Source organism: Cyprinodon tularosa, unplaced genomic scaffold (genome assembly GCF_016077235.1).
Source record: "Cyprinodon tularosa strain WSP-4 unplaced genomic scaffold, ASM1607723v1 ctg17, whole genome shotgun sequence".
NCBI lineage: Eukaryota > Metazoa > Chordata > Actinopteri > Cyprinodontiformes > Cyprinodontidae > Cyprinodon > Cyprinodon tularosa.
In genome coordinates this window covers 402,318-415,877 of record NW_024038531.1, presented here as the reverse complement: position 1 = coordinate 415,877, position 13,560 = coordinate 402,318, and the positions used below count along the sequence as shown (strand labels likewise).

Genomic DNA, 13,560 nt, shown 5'->3' with positions numbered 1-13,560 from the left:
CAATACAAGTTTCACCAAAATAAAGTACAGTTCAGAGTGACTGTCATGTTATTTATTCAAACTCAACCTTAGCGCCGAGGAAGTGACAGAAACAAGCGGTACCTGTTGGAAGTGTGCGTCTTCTCTCATGCCCCCCGAGTTTCTGACGGGTTTCCTAAAACCGCATTTTTAATGTGTAGTTTCAACTTCACTCCAACAGCGACTAAATAAGTCCACATTTCGGTTAGCAAACAAAACTGTCAAAACAATGGCGGAGCCAAGTACGGCAAGCGGAAGGTCCACACGTGCTTTGCGATGACGTTGTGTTTTGGTTGTTGTTTCATTTCGTCATGCCAGGAAGGCGTACTATCAAAATAAAAGTAGCAAATGTGCTTTGAACTTTTCTGGAACGAAACCTGTTACCATTCTACAGAAGAGGATTTGGGCCACTGGAAAAATAATATAAAGTTAACTGATTTTTAAATTTGATTTCAGTTTGATATAGGAAGAAAGTCAGGATTTTGACTTTTTTCACTGAATTCTGACTTTTTTTCTCCGAATTCTGACTTTTTTCACTGAATTCTGACTTTATTCTCATAATTCAGACTTGTTTTCTCATAATTCTGACTTATTTCTCATAATTCTGACTTTAATCTCAGAATTCTGACTTTTTTCTCAGAATTCTAACTTTTTTCCCATATTAAACTGAAATAAAATTTAAAAATCAATTAACTTTTTTCCCAAGTGGCCCTAATCCTCCTCCCAGTGGCGGCCGGCCCATAGGGGGCGCTGGGGCACTGCCCTCCCTGATAAGAAGAGAGAAACGTAAAATATATTTTTAGAAATTAACTCACAAATGTCAGTTTTACTCTCTAGACTGTGTACCTATAAGCAAAACAAATTATATAAACTACATTTCCCTATCTACTGTCATTCATTTGTGGATTTCCACAGACAGACTCCTACCGTCTCTGTTCTGGGGGCGCTGATCAGACTGACCCACATTTGCAGAGAATCTGTCAATCATGTACTATTGCTAGGTGAATTTAATGGCCAATCAGCGTCTCGGAACTTTATGGTATTGGGGCGCTGAAAATACTGCGCTTTAACAGGCTTCTGAACCCAAGCGCAGGTGCAGACAGTTAGAGGGAAGATGGCGAATGTAACGACCGAGATGCAGCTTCCACCAAATTCGGTGAGATCCTTATTTATCTACCCGTTTGCCAGAAGAACATCCCTGCTGTAGGATATGAACATTTCATGTCATGGTTATTGTGGGGTGTACGTGTTTATGCTACGGGGACTTGTCATCTTCAGTCTGGCTGCGTCTTTGCTGGGTTCAAACCCAGTTTGGTGTAATTGAATAAGTCAATGAATCTGTGTAAAACAATTAAGTTGTAAAAATTATTTGTTTTTGTACATCAATTCTTTGTGGAGGTAATATATGGACAAAACTGATTTATGAGAAGAAATCAGAAATAAGAGAGCCTGATGTGAGGGGCTTAAACTATTTAATGAGGGCTGTGGGAAGAAAAGCGGCAATTTTTGTTTTCTGTTTCTTTGTTACATTGCTGGTAACTGGAGGGAGGCTGAGGCCCAGAGTATCTTGTACATGTTTAGTTTCTTTTGCACCCTGTTTTGAGTTTTTGAGCTCAATAAATCACCAACACCGGTAACCCGACTGAGACTGGATTCTTGGAGGCCAAAGAACCCCGTCACAGTGACCCAAATCATCACTGTTACTGTTATTATATAGTAAATTAAATCATTACTGTTAAATTGTATGTATTGTCCAATTGTTTATTGGAATTCTTATTCCGGATTAGTTGGAGACATACACTAGGCTATATCAGCCCCACCAAAAATATTTTTCACCAGCCGCCACTGCCTCCTCCATACCATTCAGTTCTGTTTATTTAAATTATTATGGACTTTTAGTACAATCAAAAGTGCAATAGACAATATCAAAAATTTCAAGCATGAAATTAGTACATTTGAAGCACATTTCACCTCTAACAAAAAGCACATAATAATAATTTAAATACAAATGTATTATGCTACAATACAAAAAAATAAATCTAAAAACACATATCTTACAAGTCATAACATTCATATCATTATATATATATATATATATATATATATATATATATATATATATATATATATGTTTTTTTCCTAAATAGATATGGGGAAACAATTTAGCACGATTTGTATACATTATGTAACATAAGAAAATTTAATTCTTAAAACATTGATTTTTTATATCTATTTTAGTCAGTTGTAATTTTTGTTTTGGAATGCACAGATACAGCCCTATATAAACACATTTATGGTGAAAATGAATGTAATGTATGGAAAGAACTAAACAATGTAAGGAGATGGATACATAATTGTTTTTAAGAAACACTTATATCTGTCAAAAGTAAACTATCTTAATAGTTTCTAATTCTATGAAAATTTCTTTAATGTTCTAGGAGACAATTTTAGGATTTCTTGAATGTTCTAGGCAGGTTTGCCTTGCTAAACCCTTCTCCATCTTTTATGTACATATATAAAGAAGTGGTTTCTGCAACAGGGCTCCCTTAGGAATAACATTCCAGCAAGTTTGTTTAATAAGTAATGTAAAATGTTTCCTCTGTGTTTTCTGTGTTTAGTTTATTTTTACTTTAGTTTTGTTTTTGTTGTCTGTGCAAATGATTGGGCTTTAAAAGGCTTTAAAAAAATCTTAACTTTGTATTCGTTATAGCAGTATTGGAAAAACAGGTTTGAAATAAACACTTGTTCTGATAAAAATCCTATATATAAAGATACAAATCAATAAATAATAGTTGTTTACCTTGTAATAATTTTAGTCTTTGATAGAGTTATAGTTAATATACAGTAATATACTGTAATTGCATTTATACTTACAGACTGTAATTATTGATTTTGTATATTTTATATACATTTCTATGCCTCTTCAAAGTGGATAATGAGGCTTTAAATTGCTAAATCCAGGCCAGGTCACTTAAACAAAACTACAAAGCAATTCTATATTAATAAAGTGTAATGATTTACAATACGGAGTAATAATTAAAGCAAGATAATAACAGGACAACAGCACTTTTTGATCAATTTAGTCTGTCATACCTATTGCTTGAATAGACTTGACCTGGAATACCTCCCCCTAACACACATACACACACATATATTAAAGAAGTTGTGAAAAATGTCCAAGCATAACGAGTCATTTTCAGATAAATATAGAAAACAATGCCATTCTGCCATTTTTCAAAGCAAGGAGCAGTAGCTGATTTTCAGTCCCAGGTCTACTACAATCAGAAGGAGCATGAAAGTCCACTAGAGCCAGATGTGAAGCAAAACAGAAAATTACAGCAACCAGTGACATAAATTACTGTCAAACTTATAATCTGTGTAATTTATGTAGTTCTTCAGTTTTAGGGCCGAAGCACAAAAGGGAACTCGCAGAACTGCTGTGTGCTTTACGTCTGTCAAAAGTCTGTAAAATAGAACAGATTAATTTACAAAGTCTGGTTTTAGAAAAATCTAGCTGATAGACAACAACATGATTTTAGAGGTAAGAAGTCTTATGCTGTGTTCCCTAAAACAAAATTATGAAGGTGCAAGTATGTGAAGACATGGGACGAGTCAAAAATTTAACCAGAGTTGAATGAAGAAAACAAAATATAGAGCTTTTTAATGACACTATTTGAATGAATAAAGACATTATGAATCCTTCATGGTTAAAGTAATGTGATGTGGAAAAATTGGAGCATATGGGGAAAAAAAGGACCTGAATATCCTGTTTCAGAACATTGAAAGAATTAAATTTGGCAAATCATCTTTCAGACTTCAGGAAGGTGAAGTCAGAGTGCAACAGCTCTAGTGGAATACAAAATGTTCAGCAACTGATGACTGTTGGAAAAAGGGGACCTTTTTCATCAGGATGAATGGATGCAGCTACTTGTTTCATACAGCTCGACATTACAGTCGCAATTGTTTTGGTCACTGTTTAGCAGGCCTTAAGAGTGATATGATGCTTCACTGTAGAAACCTTGCTTTTTTCAGGTGAAGACAAAATGGGCATTTTATATTATCAGGAATTATTCACAGTTCGCAAGAAGAAATGGGGCAATAACATCTAAATGCCTTTTATTTTCCAAACCTGTCTGGGCCATAAGTTATACCACAAGAATGGGGCCTTTTTATAGGTACGGTAACAGAAATATGAATTTTTCTATAAAAAGATTATCATAAAGTGTGTCCCATTATTAATATCCCACCATTTAGTTGTGTTTAACCCTTTAGAAACTTTGTTTTTGTCCCTTGCCTCCTCTCTGTGCTACAAAATGATATGTAACATGTTTTGTCAGCTTACTGTAAACAAATCTATCTTGCTTGATATGTTTGTATTTGAGTGTGCTTTCTGGTAATCACTGTTTTCTCTGTAGCTCATTTCTGCTTCTGTAGTGTGAATAGACATAAATACCAACCACACCTCCCTGCAGCATATGTGCTTGACTTGAAAGGGAAAATCTAGTGAAGCGCAAATACTGATCTAAGAGTCCTATTAATGCTTAATGATCTAATAATATTCCCAAGAGAGTGGCAGTCCCAGTTAGCATGTCACTCTCAGCTGGAGAAATATGTTGGTTCCCATTATTTTTGCCTCACTAGACCCCTACTGCTCAGCTTCATCTGCATTAAGGTTTTTAATCTTGATTAGTTTATTTATTGTGGCACAGTTACTATTTTGATCAGATGATGTGGGCATTATAGTCTTGAATATCACCACAATAGGGGATTTTATTGATACTTTAGAATTATTTATTACAGGGCAGGTTATCAAAGCATTTTGAGTTTTCTCATAACTATACATAGCAAAAGGTTCCTTAAAGAAGACTTTTTGCAAAATTAATCCAAGTGAAACAAAAACTTTCCCACTTGAAGAGTTCTGGATAGAGCATTTTGACAGAAGAAAACATTTTTTTTAATCTTAAATGCAAAATGTTTAAATTTCGTTTTACAATTTTGCTATAATTGCTGCTCAAGTTGGGTTGCTAGGCATGTTTTAAAGCCGGGTATCACTGATCCTCTGAGTAATTGGAGGGGCTACCATCACTAAACTGTGAGCTGGAGATGTCAGTTTTAATCTAAACTTCATGCGCAATAAACATATTTTTATTCCATCATTTAATTTCTATTTTTCTTTTAGATATTGCCATTTTGAAATCTCTCTAAATGCTATAATGCTTAATATGATTAATATGATGAAATGCTCTGTGAATGAATAAAACAGAAGAGCAAGAGAAAAATAAAATATCAAACTTAGCCCACTGGTGATTTGATTTGTTTTCAGAAGAAGCTGACGGCACCCCATATGCTACTGTGGGGTCGCTTGGTACCCGCGGGCACCGCGTCGGTGACCCCTGTTTTAGAGTTTCTATGCTGAAGTTGACGATTATTCGATTACTGAAATAGTGTGGAAGATTATTTCAATGATTGATTTATGAGGATTAATCGGATTAATTGTGTCAGCCCTAATATATATATATACATATATATATATATATATATATATATATATATATATGGCAGAGACGGTACCGTTTCTTTCAACTAAGCAGAGTCTATACATTTTTACCAGAACTGAGGTGGAAAAGTCTTTATAGAAGTTTAAAATTAGGTTGCCTAATCCATTCAAAAGCCAAATTAGATTTGTTTTGACCTTTGTTCCAGTCCTAATGATAATGTGTAGATTACTGGTATGCTTAGAGACCATCAAACCATAAGCCTTAATGAGCTCTCTTCCAGTTCCTTTAAAAGATGGGTCAAATATTCATCCAGAATTTCCCAGAACCTCACTGATGTCCGAACAGAACATGTTGCTGTCCTGCAGCATACTAAATGATGCTTACTTTATTATTGGTATAAAAAATTATTATATGTCAAATGTATTATACATTGAAACTTCAGATGAATTCTTGTTTTGACCCATTAATCACATCAAAAAAGGAAAAACATCTAATGAATCAGTAAAATCCCACATTAATATGAAATTCAGGGCATTTATAAGAGCATGTTCAAACCTGAGCAGATCTTCATGTCATCTGAGCATTAATCTATTCTGGTGTTTTCGATTTTTGTATGAATGTTACTTCCGTCAAAGGATTTTCTTCTGCCAATTTGCAGGATTAGCAGATGTTTTCTCTGTGAATGCACGCTTGGATTGTTCTGAAAGCTTTTTATATTTTGGGGAATGCAGAGAAGCATGGTGTTCAATCAATGAAGGAAATAATGAGACAAAGAGAGATGAGCATCTCTTCGTCTTGTTCAGTTTAAAGGAATACTTTCTAAAACAGGTGAAAAATCTTATTCAGAAGGGGCTTAACATGATCAAAAGGCAATTATACTCTTCTTAAGACTTAGGAAATAAAGATTACTTTATGAAGATTTCTTTCTTTTGCCTTAACTATCTGAGTACTTTTGAGAAAGATATATGGCTGAATATAGACAGCTAGTTGTCAGATCTTGATTCAGGAAGATTTGGCTGTCATTCTTCACAGCTTTGCGGGTGTAACATCTCAGCCAAACATGAAAAAAGGGAACTACAGTCACAATATTTGTTGTTTTTAAACAGAGACAACATCTCACATCATTTCCACAGTCTAAACTAAAACTCACTAATCAGCAAATGCTGCATGAACCCAATCTCTTTTCTGGCTGTGGTTCCTTCACTTCTCTCCTCAGCTTTTTTTCCTTAGATCACCAGCTCCCTACCTTCTGTTCCAAACTCCTACCCCTGAATCTTTTGCAGGGTCAACAGTTAGATCACTAACCAGGGTGGGAAAGGAGCTCCAGACTGCTGTGCTAAATCAAGACAGCCTCCAGCTTTGTCAACGTCATTACACGGCTGACAAACACATGAATGACACCAGATAAATTGGGACTACATCCTTTCAGACAAGAACTACAATAAGCAGAAGTTGCACAGATGTAATTAACAAATAAAGTTGAAAATTCTAAAACCCAAAACATATAAAGATTAGAATAATAGCATGTGTCATACAGAGTACACGTAAAGAAATAATGTATTTTTGTTACATTTTGTGAGGTAAGCCAAGTTTACAGTCTGCCACACAATGGATTGTGGAAAACTGTACAGCTATACCAGAGGCTAAGAATGTGAGGAAATCCCTATGCAAAATGGATTGACACTTATTGTAGACGCCTCATACTTTTCGGTCCTCTTACTGCCAGCAATGTTCAGACAGCACTTATATGAAATGGTAGTATGACATTAATATCAATTCAAATAATTCCCTAGTATACATAATCTATCTAAATATTGTGGATGATTTTGGTTGCAATATGATTAGTTATTATTTCAATTGCAATCTAAACAAGAATGATAGAAATAAAAATACATTTTTGTTGAATCCCACTTACATTTGTTCATACAATGAACAAAAACAAAAGTATCATTATTTAGTCGGAAATTGGTCTATTACAGTACCAACTAGGAGTAAAGAGTCACTCAAAGATTATAAAGTCATAACTCTAAATGAATCAAAAATGAAATTACGTTAAGCAAATGTTCCCAGGGTGACTAACACTTTCCATAGTCTGTCTTAATTGACATACAATTTCTTCTCAATAATATTACATCACAAAATATAATAGAAGAGCTGCTCTTATCGGTTGTCATGGTTTTGGTTCTGTTTAAGTTTTATATTTGAGTTTTCGTTGGTTTTATTTTCCTTTTATGTTATTCTAGTTATTTCTGATTGTATTTGAGTTCTTAGGTATTTCCTGTTTGTCCTCTGTTGCCCTCCTGTGTCAGTCTCCTTTTCCCTAGCTCCCTTCTAGACTCCTCTGTCCACACCTGCTCCCAATCTGCTGATTAAAGCTGAAGTCTATAAGTTTTTAAAAATCACTTTTTTGTCATATTGGCTAAAACTGTCCCTATGCCCAGACAGCAGTACATGTGATATGTAACCTGTGAAGAAAACTGCTTCAATTGGTCCCGCATACTGCCTGTATTTCAATCTGGAAAGAATAATTCGGGACGAGTCAAAACAACCAATCACAGCCAGAGGAGCGTCTGATGGAGTGTCAATCACAGCTCACACACGCTGAATCCCGCCCCCTCCCCCCTTCTGGTCGCATGCGGTAGCCGCGCAGTTGCTGTGAGAGGGGTGGAGCTTGGAGGTGGGGCATGAGTGAAGCAGAGAGGGTGGGGGAGTGGCGTGAAACCTGTTTTTCTTCAAATTTTCAGTCGAAGTCTGCTCTCTTCTCAATGTTACAGACTGCAGCTTTAACCTGGTCTTTATTCATGTCTCCCATGTATCATTCACTGTTTGCTGGTTCAGCATAATTTCTTTCCCTTCAAGTGCGTTTTCTGGTTCTCAGTGTTTTTGTGTATTCTGAGGATTCCGTTAAACTTTCTGTTAAACTTTTTGGATATTAAATCTGTGAGTAATCACCTCCAGCTTCAGTCTCTACATTTGGGTCCTCCTCTCAAACGCCCACCTGACCTGATATCACTAGCTATAAATACAAACACATTATTTTATTTTTATTACAACATGGATGACTTACAGCAGCATGGCAGATGTTTTGTGTTATCGTAAATTGTTCTACCAAAGTCTCACAATATTTCTGAATGCAACTGATGCATTTTTTGAGAGGTGAAGGATCTGTAAATAATCCATGTGATGTAGCTGAACATTTTAATAATTTCCTTATTTCATTCCAGTTTGTGATGGAAATCCTTTGGATTTTACCAAAGGCTCTTCTGCTGTTATGGCCACGACATTTCAGTATCTCTTGTCAAATGGGTAAAACATGCCATCGTACAACCACTTTGGTATACTTTTTCTCTATCTCTTCAAACAGGGATTGTGCTGGAAGAATAAAAAATTAGTTATTCCTCTGTACAAAATTGATAATCTGTCCCACTTTACCAGCTATAGACACATACCTCATTTACGATCCTGTTCAAAAATATTAGGAAAAATATTTTTAAAAAGCGTTTTTTATTAAGACTCTCATACAATCTCCAATATTTATTGGACCATGAGTCTGGAATAAAGTATTTCTATCCAATATTGTGTTCGCAAAAATCACTATTGGATCACTATTATTCCGAATTTTTTTATTTTTATTTTAAATTCTTTTAATTGTGTGTTTGATGTAGTCATTTGTGCAAAACATACTTAAAACCTACGAACTGAGGCCAGGTTTTATAGACAACTCTACATACACTGATTCTGTTGAAAAAAGAGTGGCTAAAGAAAAAGCAGTAATACCCAAATAAAAACTGATAGTTTAAGTTACGGCCCACAGACTATTTTCATGGGTGTGTCATTTGATTTCAAAATGTATATTAATCCAAGTGCTATATTCAAGACTTTGTTTATAATAACCTCAATATTTCCAGGGTGTCCAAAAAGTGAAGAACTCTCAGCAAGGAGCCATGGATTCCGGCTTGAACCCAGAGAAAGTGGATCAGGAAATAAAAATTCAGCACAATATGTCCTAATTCAACTCAGAAAGCTATGGAGCAAGCCAAGTATTTGCCTGAGATTATAAAAACATGATAGCCACTATTTAAAATGCACTTTAATGAGTGCATTAAATCTCCCTTTTGGATTACAGACACAAAACATCTTAGTTAAATGAAAAACACATGCAGCTAAAAGCAATAACTTGAAATAGTGAGCTGGGCAGCCCAAAAGATAAAGATTTCATGTCATTTTCTTTGAAAACAAAGGCCTCAGCTTTATGATTATTTCATTTTCTCATGACACTGAAAGGAGAGAGGGCGACTCTTATGGTGGATTTTTTCAAATGCCTGAAATATAAGCCTTTGATAAGAACACAAAAGCTAGAAGATATAACAAATCACCTTTATATTAAACTCATTGTAAGGCCACAATCCCAGAGAAGAGATAAAACGTACATATGGTTTATTGCAGCTTAGAGTTTGCATGCGTTCATATTGTACTCTGCATCAAAAGTACTTAGCTTATTTCTGACTCTATAATTGTAATAAGATGTGTTGTAAATGAACTCATAGCTATCACTAAACGTTTTATACTAGTGATTTAGCTTTTTCCATATATCCTAACAATCACAGTTATCCATTACTTTCCTTTTATTCTTTACATTGTTTTCCGAAACTAAACTCAGCCTTGGAGAAGGAGGGGGTTCATTTAATTTAATTGCAGGATATTGGTTATTAACTCACATTTTTTATAGGATGAACATATATCAGAGTAGAAAATATTGGTGAATTAATAGTTTAGGTTTTAATCTGAATGTCTTGTGTCCTGCACCTTTTTGTAAATTCTTACTGCTAAGCAGCTGCTTATTCACTGTCGGAAAGCTGCATCAACGAAATTTCGTTTTGCATATACCAAATGTATACCAAATGACAATAACATTTGTCTAAGTCTTTTTGTGAGTCAAACAATCAGGCCATTATCAGGACTCTGGAGATTGTAGCTCCTGACTCCTGTTCCTAGCCCATTCTTTTCACAGGGTCAACATTAAGAACCTTGTAGAGGGTAGGAAATGAGCTTTGGGCTACTGTGCTTAATGTTGACAGCCTTCGGCCTTACACACTTCAATATGAGACGGATACGCACATGAAAACTGCCTGTCAAATTGGGACTAAAGCTTTGTCGAAAATAACCACAAGAGTTAAAAAAAATGTAGAGAACTATAGAAACTTTCCATTATGCAACCTAAAACATTTGAAAGTGTGTACATTACCACATTAATGGTAAGGAAATACATTAATGGTAATGTACAAACCAGCACCCCTCCCGAGTGGGGTCGCGAGGGGTGCTGATGCCTATCTCCAGCTGTCTACGGGCAAGAGGAGGGGTATATCCTGGACAGGTTGCCAGTGAATCGCAGGGCAACACAGAGACAAACAGGACAAAAAAACATTCACACACACACACACCTAAGGAGAATTTTAGAGAAGCCATTTAATCTAACAGTCATGTTTTTGGACTTGGGGAGGAAGCCGGAGTACCCGGAGAGAACCCACACATGCTCAGGGAGAACATGCAAACTCAAGGCAGAAAGATCCCGGGCAAGGGATAGAACTCACAACCTTCCTGCTGCAAGGCAGCAGTGCTCGCCACTGAGCAGCCCACACATGTGAATAAAAAATTTAGTTTTGTTAAACTCTGTGAGGTGGACTGTGAATGTATGTTCTGTCACGCAAAGGATTTGCGGAAACTATATCTTCTAGAAGTGGCTAGAAACATCAGGTGGTCCCTATGCTAACTGCTTTAGCGCTAGAAATTATCCTAGCACCTTCCTAACTACTAGCACTATTCGGTTGCTTGTATAATTCAATTCAAATTAAAAAACATTTTCTTAATCCAAAAGAAAAATGAAATGACAGATGGCGCCTACTGACACACTTAGGCCGTGGCTAAAGTGATTTGAGGTTTTCAAATTAACCCATTGAGTGTGTGCTGAGGAGGTAATTCAGCAATTTGATTCACGTGTGGAGTCCAACTGAGGAAACAAAATCTTCTTTGTGCTGAGATAATACACAGCAAAAATCTCCAGTGGAGATGAGCTCAGATAATATCAAAGTACAACATAGTTCTACTTTAATATTATTTATACTTAATTTTTGTATTAAGTATATATTGTACGCACCTCTTGTCTTATATACCTTCAGTTAGACAGTGTATCTATAATACCACCCATCACATTTTACACCTAATACTTTCTTTTAGAACATAGTCGTTGCCACAGGGTCACGTCAGGTTTGCAAGTGAACAAACAGCACTCTAGCAACAAATAATTGTCAGTAGAAAACTGCCTCTGGGAGATTCTGCTGCACAGAATGCTGTTGAAATTGAAAAGTGTCTCTCACAAATCACTTTGAGAAATATGTTCATTCCTGACAGACAAAGAAAATGTGATTACAGTTTCCTGCTCATACTTGGTATTAGATATCTGTGTAGAACAAAATATATTGTTTTGTTGTTTTCGGGTTTTCTTGGTGGGGCATCCAGCAACACAAAAGTATTTTAGTCTCAAATTTGACTTAATAAAATTCTGAAAATGTTCCCTGTGAGTGTTTTTTTTATCTTACTCTTTTAAGAATAAGTGTTGATAGTTCCTTAGTTCCTTAGTTAAGTTCATCTGAAGGCAAAATAAAAATTATGAGTGCCACCCACACAATCTTAAGATGTTTCTACTAAATCTAAAATATTCAAGAAGACAGAACAAAACCACTCTTAATAAAAATGGGGCTGCACAGTGAAGCAGTCGGTAGCACTGCTGCCTTGCAACAAAAAGTTTACGGATTCGATTCAGGGTCTAGCTGCATGGAGTTTGCATGTTCTCCCTGAGCATGCATGGGTTCTCTCCGGGTACTCCGGCTTCCTCCCACAGTTCAAAAACATTGACTATTAGTTTAGTTGGCTTCTCAAAATTCTCCTTAGGTGTGAGTGTGGGTGCAAACGGTTGTTTGTCCTGTGTGTCTCCGTGTTGCCCTGTGATAGACTGGCGACCTGTCCAGGGTGTACCCCCCCTCTCGCCCGTAGACAGCTGGAGATAGGCACCAGCACCCCACGCGACCTCAGCCAATATAAGCGTGAAAGAAAATGGATGAATAAAAACAGATCTGACAATTTGCGTCAAGCTTTAACACATGCCTTTGACAAAAAAGAAAACATTTATCTTGGTCTTACCTGTTTGTTTTTGATCTGGTTGTTCCTAATAGAGCACTTTGCTCGAAGTCTGCAGGATTACTAGTTGTTTCAGGTTCATGTTATACAGAACTATCTCTATAGTTATGTTGCTATAAGCTTCAGCTGTTGCAGGACATTGGGAGCACTTTCCACCATTCTGCTTCACTCTATTCTGCCATTCTGTTGTATTTCTTAGTTCAACACCTAACTGTATGTGCTCTCTTTCGTTACTTTTGGCTTGAAAACTAGCTCAGAGCTTGTCTGCTCAACTGTTTCATTCTTTTCTAGACAGAGCCACCTATGGAGCTAGTTTACCATTACCTTCTCTAAAAAAGAAAGTATTTATGGGTCAGTGCTTCCATGTTCCTTTTGAGTGTATAACTCTATTTCCTAGAACCCCCCAGTCAGCCTTGACAGGGGGCCACTCACACTGAGCCTATTTCTGCTTGAGGGGAGTTTTGTCCCTTCTTGCATGCTCGGTGTAAGGGAGAGCTGTAGAGTCAATGAGAAAATGCATGCAAATATCTATTGCACCCAAATAATTATCCAGGAAGAGTGAATCCTTCTGTTTTTATAGAAAGCCTTTTACAAATCTGACTGTTTCTGATCAAACTGTCTCTGTAAAGTACCTTGAGATGACGTGTGATTTGGCATGATAGAAATAAACTGAATTGAAAGTGCATCTAATTTAATTATTAGAGCTAAATTAAACTCACTTCCCACCCTTTTTTTCTAAAGTGGAGACCAGTTGTTTATCCTACAAGTTCAATAAGTCCCCAAAATGTAGAATATTCCTGGGCAATCATCCCCACAAGGTAACAAAAACATGGTCCTACACACCCCACAC

The 13,560-nt window shown here is 36.2% G+C and overlaps 1 protein-coding gene across 2 annotated transcripts in view; it reads right to left on the bottom strand.

Moving 5' to 3' along the window:
- Window positions 1–292, bottom strand: part of enox2 (ecto-NOX disulfide-thiol exchanger 2) — a 321,929-nt gene extending 321,637 nt beyond the window's left edge. The window contains exon 1 of one of the 2 annotated variants that reach the window (XM_038281359.1): window positions 103–292. The gene's annotated coding sequence lies outside the window, so the exon portion shown is untranslated. The remainder of the gene's footprint in view (window positions 1–102) is intronic. The other variant, XM_038281357.1, reaches the window with a different exon arrangement.
- Window positions 293–13,560: the final 13,268 nt, after the last annotated feature.